We start from the raw sequence: 13,225 nt of genomic DNA, 5'->3' as shown, positions 1-13,225 counted from the left end.
TCAAGTTCTTAAGATTGAACCTTTATTTAACTAGGCAAGTCAGTTAAGAACAAATTCTTATTTACAATGACGGCCTACCGGGGAACAGTGGGTTAACTGCCTTGTTCAGGGGCAGAACAACAGAAGATGCAGTGGGTCTTTGACCTTGAAGTGTCCAGGTAAAGGCAGCAGCAGTTTACAACCCTACAGTCCACAATGGAACACAGTTCTCCCACCAAGGACAGGGAACAGTAACTTTCCAAGGACCCGATCCTCTTGAGTTTTGTGACTTGGTACAGAGAATAAGTGCATTTGTTCCTCCATCTGTGATGTCCACAGCGTCATGCAGACATGCCGAGAGGTCCAGGTCTACCAGTAATATGTCCACTCCCTTATTTCAGTTCATGGGAGGTGCTGAATGTCTCATACACATTGGCAGTAAACTCCTTCACTTGGTCTATCATCAGGAGATCCTGCAAAGAGGGAAGGTGTCAAAGTCTTAAAGAGTCAAGACCTCTTGAAACTTGCTGAGATTCAAAAATTAAGGAAATGCTTCCACAAATCAAATGAGCTCTTACCTGTACAAAGCGACTTGGTATTTCACTGTAGATCGAGTGGATCTGTCCATTCACAAGCTGGATTATTTTGGCAACTGGTAGATTTAAATTCGAGAGTCTGAAAGAGATTTTGGGAAGGACACTAATTGATCGGCAGAATTTATTTCCTACAAAAAAGTTGTTTATTTTATGTGGCATTCAGACAGTGATTTATACGATAAGACAACCTTTTATTAATTGCTGGCAATTAAATTCATCCACAAAAAACAGACCCATCAGGTGTAGTGCTGGGGGCGGAGTCTTCCTGTGCTCTCGGTGGGGAACTCTACCATGTTGTCAAGCCCAAAGTCCGGGCTGGAGGATAGAGAGGACACAGTTCAGCGCGCACACACAAAATAAGCCTCTCTAAATAAGGGTCAATGAGTTTTAGGCCTCGGTCTTACCTTTCAAGCACATCTCTGGTCTCATTGAGCAGCTTTATCTTATTGATATCATTCTCCGTCAGACCACAGGCCTGTCAAACAAACAATTAAATAATGTAGAACCCAGTATAAGCCCAAATAAACAAGAAGAAAATACATTAAGTTGTATAATGTGCACCAGTTCATCACCATTACTCTGACCATGGTTGACAATCCAGTAATGTTCAAAATAAGAGATCCCCATAGCGGAGCTGTGAGTAGTCCAGGGGTAGTGGCAGGTGAGGGCTGTTACCTGTGCAGCCAGAGTATTCTCCTCATCAGGCATCATGTACCAGGAGAGACGTCTATATGTGGAGCCCCCATCCCACTCCTCCACCTGGGCTCTGACCTGATTCAGGTGCTGCTCCAGCTCCTGCAGGGACAGACTCTGCTTCAGGGACACCCTGGGTGGGGGTGGAGATAATACAAATAATATAAATAAATACAATTTAATTTGACCGACACACAGACACACGGTCACTGACAGACAGACAAAAGAATCACATACGACTTAACAATCCTCCTCCTGATGTGGTTTGAGGTGCATTGTGTACATGTGGTTGGCACTGTCTGACTTACCCGCCTAATGTATTCTGCTTTCTTCACCGCCGTTATCATCTCACTCAACCCTTAGGAGTGAGAGAGAATGCATCAAATGTAAGGATGCTTTCCATCACATGGAACCAATTTAGGCTAATAAACATAGCATATCTGAGAAGACTTGTTATACTACAGGTCTAGCTATTTCAGAAAGACATGATTATCTCTTACCATCCCCAAGGAGGTGCTGGATGCTGGAGAGGTACTGTTGTTGCACATCCGGAGGGGCCAAAGGCATCTGGTGGAGCACAGGCCACAGAAATTGCACGCATAGACCACCCCACATTGAATATTTAAGGGCGGTTTTCTGGACACAGATTAAGCTAATCCCTGAAATAAAAGCATTTTCAACAGAGATTCTCCATTGAGTTTGCTTTCTAGTCCAGGACTAGGCTTAATATGTAACTAGGAATTGAAGCTGCCCCATAGGGTACAAGAGATTAAAGCTTAAAGGCTTACCATTCAATTCTTGCTGACAGAATTGTCCATGTATAAGTAGCCACCAATGATATTGAGCTAAACACGATGTAAAACAATCAACATACAGGTACTGTGCACAGCCACGACACTTCGGGTGAAACCTGGGGGAATGGGAAAAGAGGAGTGATTGCCATATGACAGATAGCAGTACATCAAGCGATTAAATCACTTTAGTTATTGATTCAAAGTAATTAATGTTGAAGAATAATAATTTACTGATCATTTTCAGGTCCTCATATTTCAAGTTTATTTGCTGGTCTAGAAGAGAAATAGGTGATGTCATTCATAAACTAATAATTTTGCTGAGCAATCAAGTCATGACCACGTACTTGCTCTTCTCTTAAGGTAGGGAGCATTGACAACACTGTAAATAAAAAACATCAACAGGGTTTCAAACTGCACAAATATGAGTATGAATCATCAACACGGCAGTATCGCAATTATTTGACATAATGAGTGTTGCATGAGATTTCAGGGACTGTTACTGTTAATAGGCTAAAGGTGAGATGACTATCTGTAGCCTACCTGTCATGTTGCACGATCTCTGGTTACTCTCGAAGTGGAACTGACTTCGGGCTTGAGCGATATACTGATGCCTCACGCTCCTGTATATCTCGGATTTTCTTTTGGGCATATCTACCAAGGAAGTACACACCTGGAACTGGTAGGCAGGGTGTAGCTAGCTAGAATGACTGTACCAACATTTGCTAACGTTAGTTAGATTTATTCTGATTATATTTCATGTAATACATTTTATAACTATTTAGATATAATTTAGCTTCATAAATGCATAATCGTCATAGTTGACATAAAATACATCTGATCAAACCCAGACACACAGGTAAACATTCCTGGCTAGCAGATGCCTAACAGTTAACTAGTTAACGTTAGCTTAAATCCGACACAAATCCGACAAAATAAATGTCATTTTGTGGCGTTTCAGGAAATTCCAAGTAGACGAAAAGATTCTTGAGATGATTGCAGATTTATAAAATACAATAAATAAAGCACCCAAGTGTGTTATTTTCCACAGGTGCACATGACAGGAAATTGATGGCTAGGTGTGACTGTGAGGCATACTGTATGGTCTAAATTGGTGACGTGTTTCGCTCAGCGAGTCTAGTGGAGACGAACAGATTCGGATCAGTCAGTTGTCTTGATGAGCACATCTCAGCTAACTACTGTACTTATATATATATTTTAGCTAGTGTAATTTGTGCTTGTGGCAAGAAACTTGAACTACAACTTGAAACTTGTCTGCCAAAGTTGGAACTTGGGAGATTGACTGAATGATTCTGAACATTCAGTTGTACGTTTATTTTTGTACAAAACATATAGACGTGAATGCCGCAGTAGTAGGCCTACATTTTAAACTGAATAATAAATAAATAAATATGACTGGTAAATTGTGTGTCAGGGCGGTGCCCAAGAGGCAAAAAATAAGATGAGATATATATATATATATATATATATATATATATATATATATATATATATATATATATATATATATATATATATATATATATATCATCTTATTTTTTATGGTTCTTATATATATATATGGTTGGTTGCGTTGTCAATTTGCCTTTTGCAGATTTCAAAATACAATCGCCGTAAGAATGCACGGTTTGGAAAGAGAAGACTAATCTGTCTGTAGAACCAATATATATTAAATCCTCAACAACTCCCAATTTGTAGCTAACAGTAGCACTGTTTATTTACCTAGCCACGACTAGTGCATCGGCCATCACCGTGAGTAGCCTATGGCTTCATCGTTTGGTGAGTCTGTGCCAATGGAAATTGTTTTTAGTAGCCTACTGTAGCCTATAATAAATATACTGTTTATACATTGCGTCCTTATATTGTACAATCTGTGTGTCGCTTCATTGGCATGGTTTATTGTTTGTTTGAATTCAAGACCAGATTGATCAACATTTGTTAGTAGCCACTCATTTCGGTCATTTGTGTGCCATTAAAAAAATAATCAGCCAATGTCTTCTGTCATACAAATTACGTAGAATTTAATGAAATGCGTTTTTAAAAGGCTGGGTGCCTATGATTTCATAATCGGGTCCCTGCCAACAATGCAAAGAGACATAATAACACGAGGAATAAATACACAATGAGTAACGATAATTTGGCAATATACACGAGAGGGTAGTGAGGTCTGCACAATGCATCACCGGGTGCAAACTACCTGCCCTCCAGGACACCTACACCACCCGATGTCACAGGAAGGCCAAAAAGATCATCAAGGACAACAACCACCCGAGCCACTGCCTGGTCACCCCCGCTAACATCCAGAGAGCGAGGTCAGTACAGGGGCATCAAAGCTGGAACCGAGAGACTGAAAAACAGCTTCTATCTCAAGGCCATCAGACTGTTAAACAGCCATCACTAACATTGAGTGGCTGCTGCCAACATACTGACTCAACTCTAGCTACTTTAATAATGGGAAAATTGATGTAATCAATTTATCACTTGCCACTTTATATTATTTATATTAGATAATGTTTACATAACCTACATTATTCATCTCATATGTATATACTGTACGCCATACCATCTACTGCATCTTGCCATCTTGATGTAATTAGATGTATCACTAGCCACTTTAAACAATGCCACTTTATATAATGTTTTCATAACCTACATTACTCATCTCATATGTATGTACTGTACTCTATACCATCTACTGCATCTTGTCATCCTGATGTAATCTATCACTAGCCACCTTAAACAATGCTGCTTTATATGTTTTCATACCCTACAATACTCATCTCACATGTATATACTGTACTCCATACCATCTATTACATCTTGCCTATGCCGTTCGGCCATCACTCATTTATATATTTTTATGTACATATTCGTATTCATTCCTTTACACTTGGTAGTTGTTGTGGAATTGGTAGATTACTTGTTAGATATTACTGCATGGTCGGAACTAGAAGCACAAGCATTTCGCTACACTTGCATTAACACCTGCTAACCATGTGTATGTGACAAATACATTTGATTTGATATAAAAAAAATGGTAGAGTATTTAATTGTCTTAAAATAGTTCCATTTATTTTTGCAAGGTAAGAAAATGTGTTTTGTTTGTACATTTACATTTGTGAATATGAAATGTGGCCAAACAAATAATGAAATTAATTACATAAAATTAATTCAACTTATTTCAATCATAAGTAAAGAATCCAAGCAGCACATCTCTCCATAATAGTGTAAAATCTTCATAAATGTGTTCCAATTATAAATCTACTGATGTCTTGCCACAAATTCCTTACATGAATACAATGCCAAAAAAAGGTGCAACACTGTATCTGGGTAGCCATTACAAAAACTACAATTTTTTAATTTTTTTGTTATTTATTTTTTACTTCTTCATATAGTGGTTGGCAGGATAATATGTATGAATCATTTAAAAATAAACTTTCTTAATTGTGTTAAGTAGGTATGTGGCAACATCCAAACTTTTTTCCAACAGATATTATCAATAAAACCATTCCAGTAAGTTTCCTGTTGAAACCTTGCTCGTATAGCTCTATTGTTGTTGAATGGACTAAAAGAAAAACAAATCTTTCCTACTGATGAGTCAACAGGGTTAATTGTAGGTATGTTCTGAGGGTCAGGGCCCTGTTTCAGAAAGCGGAAACTCTGGTTGAAGGAAACTCTGGGTTTTCGGTTTGACAAAGCCAGTTCAGTTGAACTCTGAGTCAGTTACTATGGCAACATACTGCCAGCGAGCAGATCTTCAACTAACCCGGAGTTTCTTCTCTTTAGCTGAAGCCTGCAGACTGAAGGTGTCAGACATGGCATGTCCTTTTTTTGAAGAGCCAGTTGATAGTGAAGCACAAATAATCCACAGAAATCGGTCGGGAGAGGGATCAGACCCCGCTTGGATGTTTTATCATTCCCTGATGATTATGTTTGTGCAGAAAAACAGAAACGCTCAATCGATCATTCATCTGAACAATATCCTCAGCCCTCATTTCGTTCATATGACACATCGTGGAAATGCTCTCAGTTCGGAATAAAATAATTTGTTGCACTTTGTTTTTTTGCCAACGGGAGTTTTCTATATATCATCAGTGACGCTGAGCATATATCCAAGGCAACCGTCTGTCGGGCTGTCAGAAATATGACTCCTGCACTGAAACGTTTAGTGTACACTTTTGTGGCGTTCTCAAGTCACAGACTCACAAGACTCAAAGAAGAATGCCACAGAATTGCAGGTAATTGCAGGCTAAGTAATAATTAATGTATTTAGTATGAAGCACTAAATCAGTTACTTTGATATATTTAGGGTTTCCAGGTGTGATTGGCTGCACAGATGGCACTCGTATTCCTATCACAGCTCCTTCAGTAAATGGAGATTATGTGAATAGGAAGTCTTTCCACAGCATTAATGTGCAGGTAGGCCTAAATAGTAGCCTTTAGCATTCCAAATAAAATATACTTCACAATACAGCTACTGCAGCTAATTACTTTTCTGCACTGAGAAGATCATATGTGATGCAGCCCACATCATCAGCAACGTGAAAGCAAAGTGGCCTGGGTCTGTGCATGACTCGTGAATTTTTCGTGTGTACACTGTGCGATAGATTTGCCCGTGGTGAGTTTATACAGTTGAAGTCGGAAGTTTACATACACATAGGTTGGAGTCATTAAAACTCGTTTTTCAACCACTCCACAAATTCCTTGTTAACACACTAGTCTTGGCAAGTTACATTTACATTTAAGTCATTTAGCAGACGCTCTTATCCAGAGCGACTTACAAATTGGTGCATTCACCTTATGATATCCAGTGGAACAACCACTTTACAATAGTGCATCTAAATCTTTTAAGGGGGGTTAGAAGGATTACTTTATCCTATCCTAGGTATTCCTTAAAGAGGTGGGGTTTCAGGTGTCTCCGGAAGGTGGTGAGTTAAGTTAAGTTAACTCAAGTTAAGTTAATTAGGACCTCTACTTGGTGCATGACACAAGTCATTTTTCCAACAATTGTTTACAGATTATTTCACTTATAATTCACTGTATCACAATTTCAGTGGGTCAGAAGTTTACATACACTAAGTTGACTGTGCCTTTAAACAGCTTGGAAAATTCCAGAAAATGATGTCATGGCTTTAGAAGCTTCTGATAGGCTAATTGACATCCTTAGAGTCAATTGGAGGTGTACCTGTGGATGTATTTCAAGGCCTACCTTCAAACTCAGTGCCTCTTTGCGTGACATCATGGGAAAAAAATCAAAAGAAATCAGCCAAGACCTCAGAATTTGTTTTTTTGGAGACCTCCACAAGTCTGGTTCATCCTTGGGAGCAATTTCCAAACACCTGAAGGTACCATTACCGCTCATGAAGGAGACGCATTCTGTCTCCTAGAGATGAATGTACTTTGGGGCTAAAAGTGCAACTCAATCCCAGCACAACAGCAAAAGACCTTGTGAAGATGCTGGAGGAAACGGGTACAAAAGTATCTATATCCACAGTAAAACGAGTCCTATATCAACATAACCTGAAAGGCCGCTCAGCAAGGAAGAAGCCACTGCTCCAAAACCGCCATAAAAAAGCCAGACTACGGTTTGCAACTGCACATGGGGACAAAGATTGTACTTTTTGGAAAAATGTCCTCTAGTATGATGAAACAAAAATAGAACTGTTTGGCCATAATGACCATTGTTATGTTTGGAGGAAAAAGGGGGAAGCTTGCAAGCTGAATAACACCATCCCAACCGTGAAGGATGGGAGTGGCAGCATCCAGGGGCGGAAATCCCGGGGGGGACGGGGGGGACACGACCCCCCCATCCTGGGAAAAATATGACTTGTCCCCCCCAATATATCACTGAAACATAACTATGTAATTTAAATAATATTAATAATACGCAATGAAAGCAATTGTGCTGATTATAGACACTTAATAGCGCGTTTTTAAGTTTCAAAAGATTGCGACCCCCCCCACCCTTTGCCTCACAATGGTTTGATCCACTGCCAGTTCCTTAGTTGGCAAGGTAACAGAGGGGTCGTATCTACTGTCTGAAAGGCACTCAATGAACGTAACTGACGTGAGGTTAATCCAGTCAATCGCGCACACACACTAGCTGAATATGCAGAGCTAGCGTGCAAATATTAACTATTAAGCTAGCTAGTACCTATTCCATTAATGTGGCCTCGTCAAAGATGGAATCTTTGCAATCGTCAATTTATTCCAAGATCAGCATGCAGATGATATAAGTTAGTGCTTCAAAGTCCCTGTGATAAGGTTAGCGATAAACTGAAGTCCAAACTGAACAGAACTACACTCTCTTCTACCATTGTCTTAAATATATTTAATGGTCTCGTTGCAAAAGCTAAATTGTCGCAAGGGAACTTGTATTTATTTATTTTATTTCACCTTTATTTAACCCGAGTAGCAAAGATTATAGCAAACACCACTGAAACGGAATTGGTGCTCGCTAGCTTTGCAAATTCAGCTATTGTTGGTTGCCAGCCAATATGAATCAAACTATTAAAATTACAAAAGGTTGCAACATATGTAAATGGTGAACTCATACAGCTGTCAACTCTTGTCATTTTAATCCGTTTCACATTTGCTAGCTACCTTTTAGATCGAAGCCCAAATAGAATGATAAAAGATAAGATGATAGAAGCCCATCTCCTAATGTAAATAACCTACACACTGTGTGTGTGTGTAGCCAGCCAGCCAGCCAGGTAGAAAAATGGCAGAAAAATAAAAGACGGACATCAGAGTATTTTTCAGTACACCAAAACGCAAAGTTAGAACCCTAGTAGCCTAATATCTCAAAGACTAGTTGATAAAATGTTCATAAGAAAGAAATGAAATTCTAATGAAAATGTTTCACAATGATGTCATTAGGCAGAGCAGGCAACAGATGGCACACAGACAGCAGAGTTGGGGACAGATATGCAGGGACAGACTGGCAGAGACAGGGAGTCTCAGGTAAGTTTGTTGAGTCATTGTTTGGCAACATTATGAAAGGTTCTCCATTTTTTTGACTTGTAAAATAGGAACATAATTGGAAAATGCCATGGATACCCCCACTCACAACTTAAACTGGTGACTGAACTAAGATTTGTTAAAGGCAATGGTATTGCTGTTGTGATTAGTTGTGTAGTTTTGGGTACCGGTAGTTAGGAGTATGGCAAACACCTTATTTCTTTGGTTTCTCAATATACATTTACCATATTACAATGTAGGCTATGTGTTACAGCACTACTTTTGGTGTCCCCCTCAGGAATTGCTCTTGAGAAAATTTCATGTAATTGTCCCCTCCAAAGTTGATATCAGATTTTCGCCCCTGGCAGCATCATGTTGTGGGGGTGCTTTGCTGCAGGAGGGACTGGTGCACTTCACAAAATAGATGGCATCATGAGGATGGAAAATGTGTATATATTGAAGCAACATCAAGACATCAGTCAGGAAGTTAAAGCTTGGTCGCAAATGGGTCTTCCAAATGGACAATGACCCCAAGCATACTTCCAAAGTTGTGGCAAAATGGCTTAGGGACAACAAAGTCAAGGTATTGGAGTGGCCATCACAAAGCCCTACCTCAATCCTATAGAGAATTTGTGGGCAGAACTGAACAAAAATGTGTGCGAGCAAGGAGGCCTACAAACCTGACTCAGTTACACCAGCTCTGTCAGGAGGAATGAGCCAAAATTCACTCAACATATTGTGGGAAGCTTGTGGAAGGCTACCCAAAACATTTTACCCAAGTTAAACAATTTAAAGGCAATGCTACCAAATACTAATTGAGTGTATGTAAACTTCGACTTCAACTGTACATATAGCTAGATCCTATTATAAATCAATATTTTGTTTCCTCCTATTGCAGCTGAAAATTTAAACTGTAGCCTCGTATTATCATAGGAGAGTTCAATGGTAACCTGCTTGGTGACAGAGAGTACCCCTGCCAGCTCTATTTGCTGACCCCTTACCCTGATCCTGGGCATAGCCCGCAGCAACGTTATAACTTGGCTCACTGCAGGACACGATCCAGGGTAGAGATGACCTTTGGGATGCTCAAGGCCCTGTTCCAGTGCCTTCGTAGGCTCAGGGTCACCCCAGAAAGGGCACGTGACATTGTGGCATGTGTGATTCCCCACAAGAGAAGAACAATGTCCTCAACCAGTGAACGTTCCTGACACCACCCCGCTGACGCAGAAGATGGAAGAGCAGTCAGACACAATATGCTACCATCATTTCTAATTGACCCATCACCTCCCCAGTGTCAAATAAAGACAATATGCCTTTCTTTTTATGAAGTCTTTATTTCCTGCAAGTACAAATGCAGTACAGTAATACTTTTATGTTCAAACAAGTAAAATCTAAATTACATTTTTCAATTTGGTTCTTTAAGTACACATAGTACAGCTGTTTCACAGGGAGCTATAGGAACACAAAAAAATGACATTGAATTTCAGTGCCAGGTCTACTTAATTTCATTGTAAGTAATGGGCCAATGCTGAACAAAATCTTACTGAGGTAAATTGTGCTGTGTAGGTGTAATTTCCAGCATTGCTCTGTTAGAGAAAAAGGTGCAAGTTTTATTATGGTACAACACCATCAACTGTTAGATGTAATTTTTAAGGTGTAAACGTCAATAGGCCTCTCTGTATTTTCCCTCTCTGTGGCAGCTGACAAGGTGTCTTCATCCTCCTGTAATGAAAATTAACAATTTTGGTGTTCTACTCTAAACACATGACAAATCTGTGGCGTATTAAGAGTACTTACAACTGCATGGAGGTCTGTTATGGCAGAAGGCTCCAGACAGATTACACCATCAGTAACTGGTAGAATATTAAGATTAGACAGTTCAATTGTAACTTTACCCAGAAAAGTGCCCCACATAATTTGAATTTTGGTTTTACAACAGTGTGTAGGCCACATCACAATTTTTCAAATATATAATTCTGAGTCACCTTAAAATAGATTATGACATCTGAAGGACAACTAAGAATCTGAAAAAAGTAACAAGTCAATTACAAATAATTGTACCTCTAAAGAAAATCAGTGTGCAAAGTTGTGTCAGATGGATGGGTGGGTGTCACTGAGGTAACACTGGCAAAAGGATGAATGTACAAATCATTAATTTGAATAACTAAACTCTTATGTTGGCCCTTGTGTCCTGGGGGGGGGGGGGGGGGGGGGGGACAGATGAGCTTCCTCCAAAGATACCTTCATCAGGTCACCCACTGTTTTGACTGAGGGATATCTCTTCAGCCTCTGAGTGGTGGTGGACCCCCACCTGTTTTGCAGCCCTAAGCCTTTTTCTATTGGTTATAATTGAGGTCAAATGTGAACATGTCCAGTAAGCACAAATTCAGAGACTTGTATGTATAAAGGAATTTAAATGTTACTTTCAAATACTGGCAGTGTTGGGATGGCTGAAAAACACACTTTTTTTTTGCTTAGAAAATGTCATGAAATACTTAAATATATTATAGGTTGAATGATGCAACAGTTTAAAATATTTTACTAAGTTACAGTACATAAGGAAATCAGTCAATTGTAATAGATTTGATGGATTTCACATGACTGGAAATACAGATATGCATCTCTTGGTCACAGATAACTTTTTTTTTAAAGGTAGGGGCATGGATCAAAAAAACAGTCAGTATCTGGTGTGACCACTCCTCTTCAATGGCTGTGCAAAGTTGCTGGATATTGGCGGGAACTGGAACACGCTGTCGTACACGTCGATCCAGAGCACCCCAAACATGCTCAAAGGGTGACAATTAGTGGTCCTGTGTGGCTCCGTTGGTAGAGCATGGTGTTTGCAACGCCAGGGTTGTGGGTTTGTTTCCCACAGGGGACCAGTATGAAAAAAAATGAAGAAAAAAAATATGTATGAAATGTATGCATTCACTACTGTAAGTCGCTCTGGATAAGAGCGTCTGCTAAATGACTAAAATGTAAATGTAAAATGTTGCCACTGAATGCTGTTTAATTAGGTATGGTAGGCTAAACAACATCACATTGCTTGTAATGAAATTATACCTTACCTGTTTGAAGTATATTTCATCTTCAGTGGCTGCCAAGTAGGTTTTGTGCCCGTTGGGTTGGACATGCATTAATATTAAACACGCGCACACATTTATATTATATTAAATGTTGAATAAGTGGAACACTCGAGATAAAACTTTTTAAAATGAATACTCACGCATTGACTCGATCAACAATTTTCTGCCACGCCAACTCACGTTCTTTTGCTGCTGCATTGCTTTTTTCCTTAAATATATGCTCATATTCTGCATATGTTAATATTTCTAACTCCACTGGGCAAGTAGGAGGTTGGAGCCCTTTTCTCCTGTTGCCATGATGAATCATGTTATCTGCGTTCCATTGATTAGGGCTTTTTATCTCCTCATGCACGTGCTTTACTCAGGGTTAACTTAACTCAGAGTTGATTGAACTAATTGTTATCACCTCCTCTGAAACCGAAAACTCAAGAGTTTGACAGCTCAGAGTTAGTCAACCCAGAGTTCAGGTTTAAACTCAGAGTTTGTTAAACCTGCTTTCTGAAACAGGGCCCAGGTCTTGACACGTTCCTCAATAATAAATCCGCATCTGCGGGAATTGCATCTAAAACAATTGCAAAACTCCACACTTGACTCTCAGCTGCGCGATATACTTACATACGTCATCAATTTGGGCACCAGGTGTGTCCATATAGCCAAAGACAGAAGGCGTAACATCGCGAGACTTCCGGGATCTTACTTACTTATACGTTTTCTCGAAATCTAAAGGAACAACCTAGATTCGAGCCAATGTCTTATGTAGTTGAACTTGTTATTACTCCAACCCTGTGAGAGTCACAAACTGACACGTTTTCATTTTCGTCAAAAACAACTTTATATAGGAGTGCCTCTGAGTTGACGACATGCACATGCGCAGTTCGGCGCGAGACGACCCGATAACGTGTTTCTACGTATGAGCTTTGCTAGCCAACAAGCGTGCCCGATGATCTTCATGATGTACCGTCTTTGGTATAGCCTCTCCCTGGCTAGGTGTCTGGCTAGCGGCTAACTGTCAAACACGCAGGTGCGAAGCAGAACACTAAGCAAAGCGACAACGATTCATCGGTGTTTCTGCGATCATCTGTAAATTACTGAGTGGTCC

General features: G+C 39.8%; 2 long non-coding RNA genes across 2 annotated transcripts; both read right to left on the bottom strand.

Moving 5' to 3' along the window:
• Positions 1–3,063, bottom strand: LOC106607625 (uncharacterized). The gene is made up of 7 exons (XR_014392514.1): positions 2,057–3,063; positions 1,769–1,835; positions 1,577–1,626; positions 1,251–1,401; positions 980–1,050; positions 558–890; positions 1–452 (listed from the first exon to the last, which is right to left on the bottom strand). It is a non-coding gene; the product is annotated as an uncharacterized LOC106607625 (long non-coding RNA).
• Positions 3,064–10,354: 7,291 nt separating this feature from the next.
• LOC123743476 (uncharacterized) lies at positions 10,355–13,208 on the bottom strand. Its single transcript, XR_006770292.2, has 2 exons — positions 10,838–13,208; positions 10,355–10,762 (listed from the first exon to the last, which is right to left on the bottom strand). It is a non-coding gene; the product is annotated as an uncharacterized LOC123743476 (long non-coding RNA).
• Positions 13,209–13,225: the final 17 nt, after the last annotated feature.

The sequence above is a fragment of the Salmo salar genome, chromosome 06 (genome assembly GCF_965601325.2).
Source record: "Salmo salar chromosome 06, fSalSal1, whole genome shotgun sequence".
Lineage (NCBI taxonomy): Eukaryota > Metazoa > Chordata > Actinopteri > Salmoniformes > Salmonidae > Salmo > Salmo salar.
The sequence above is the reverse complement of the archived record's forward strand: the minus strand, read 5'-3'. Positions and strand labels throughout refer to the sequence as shown.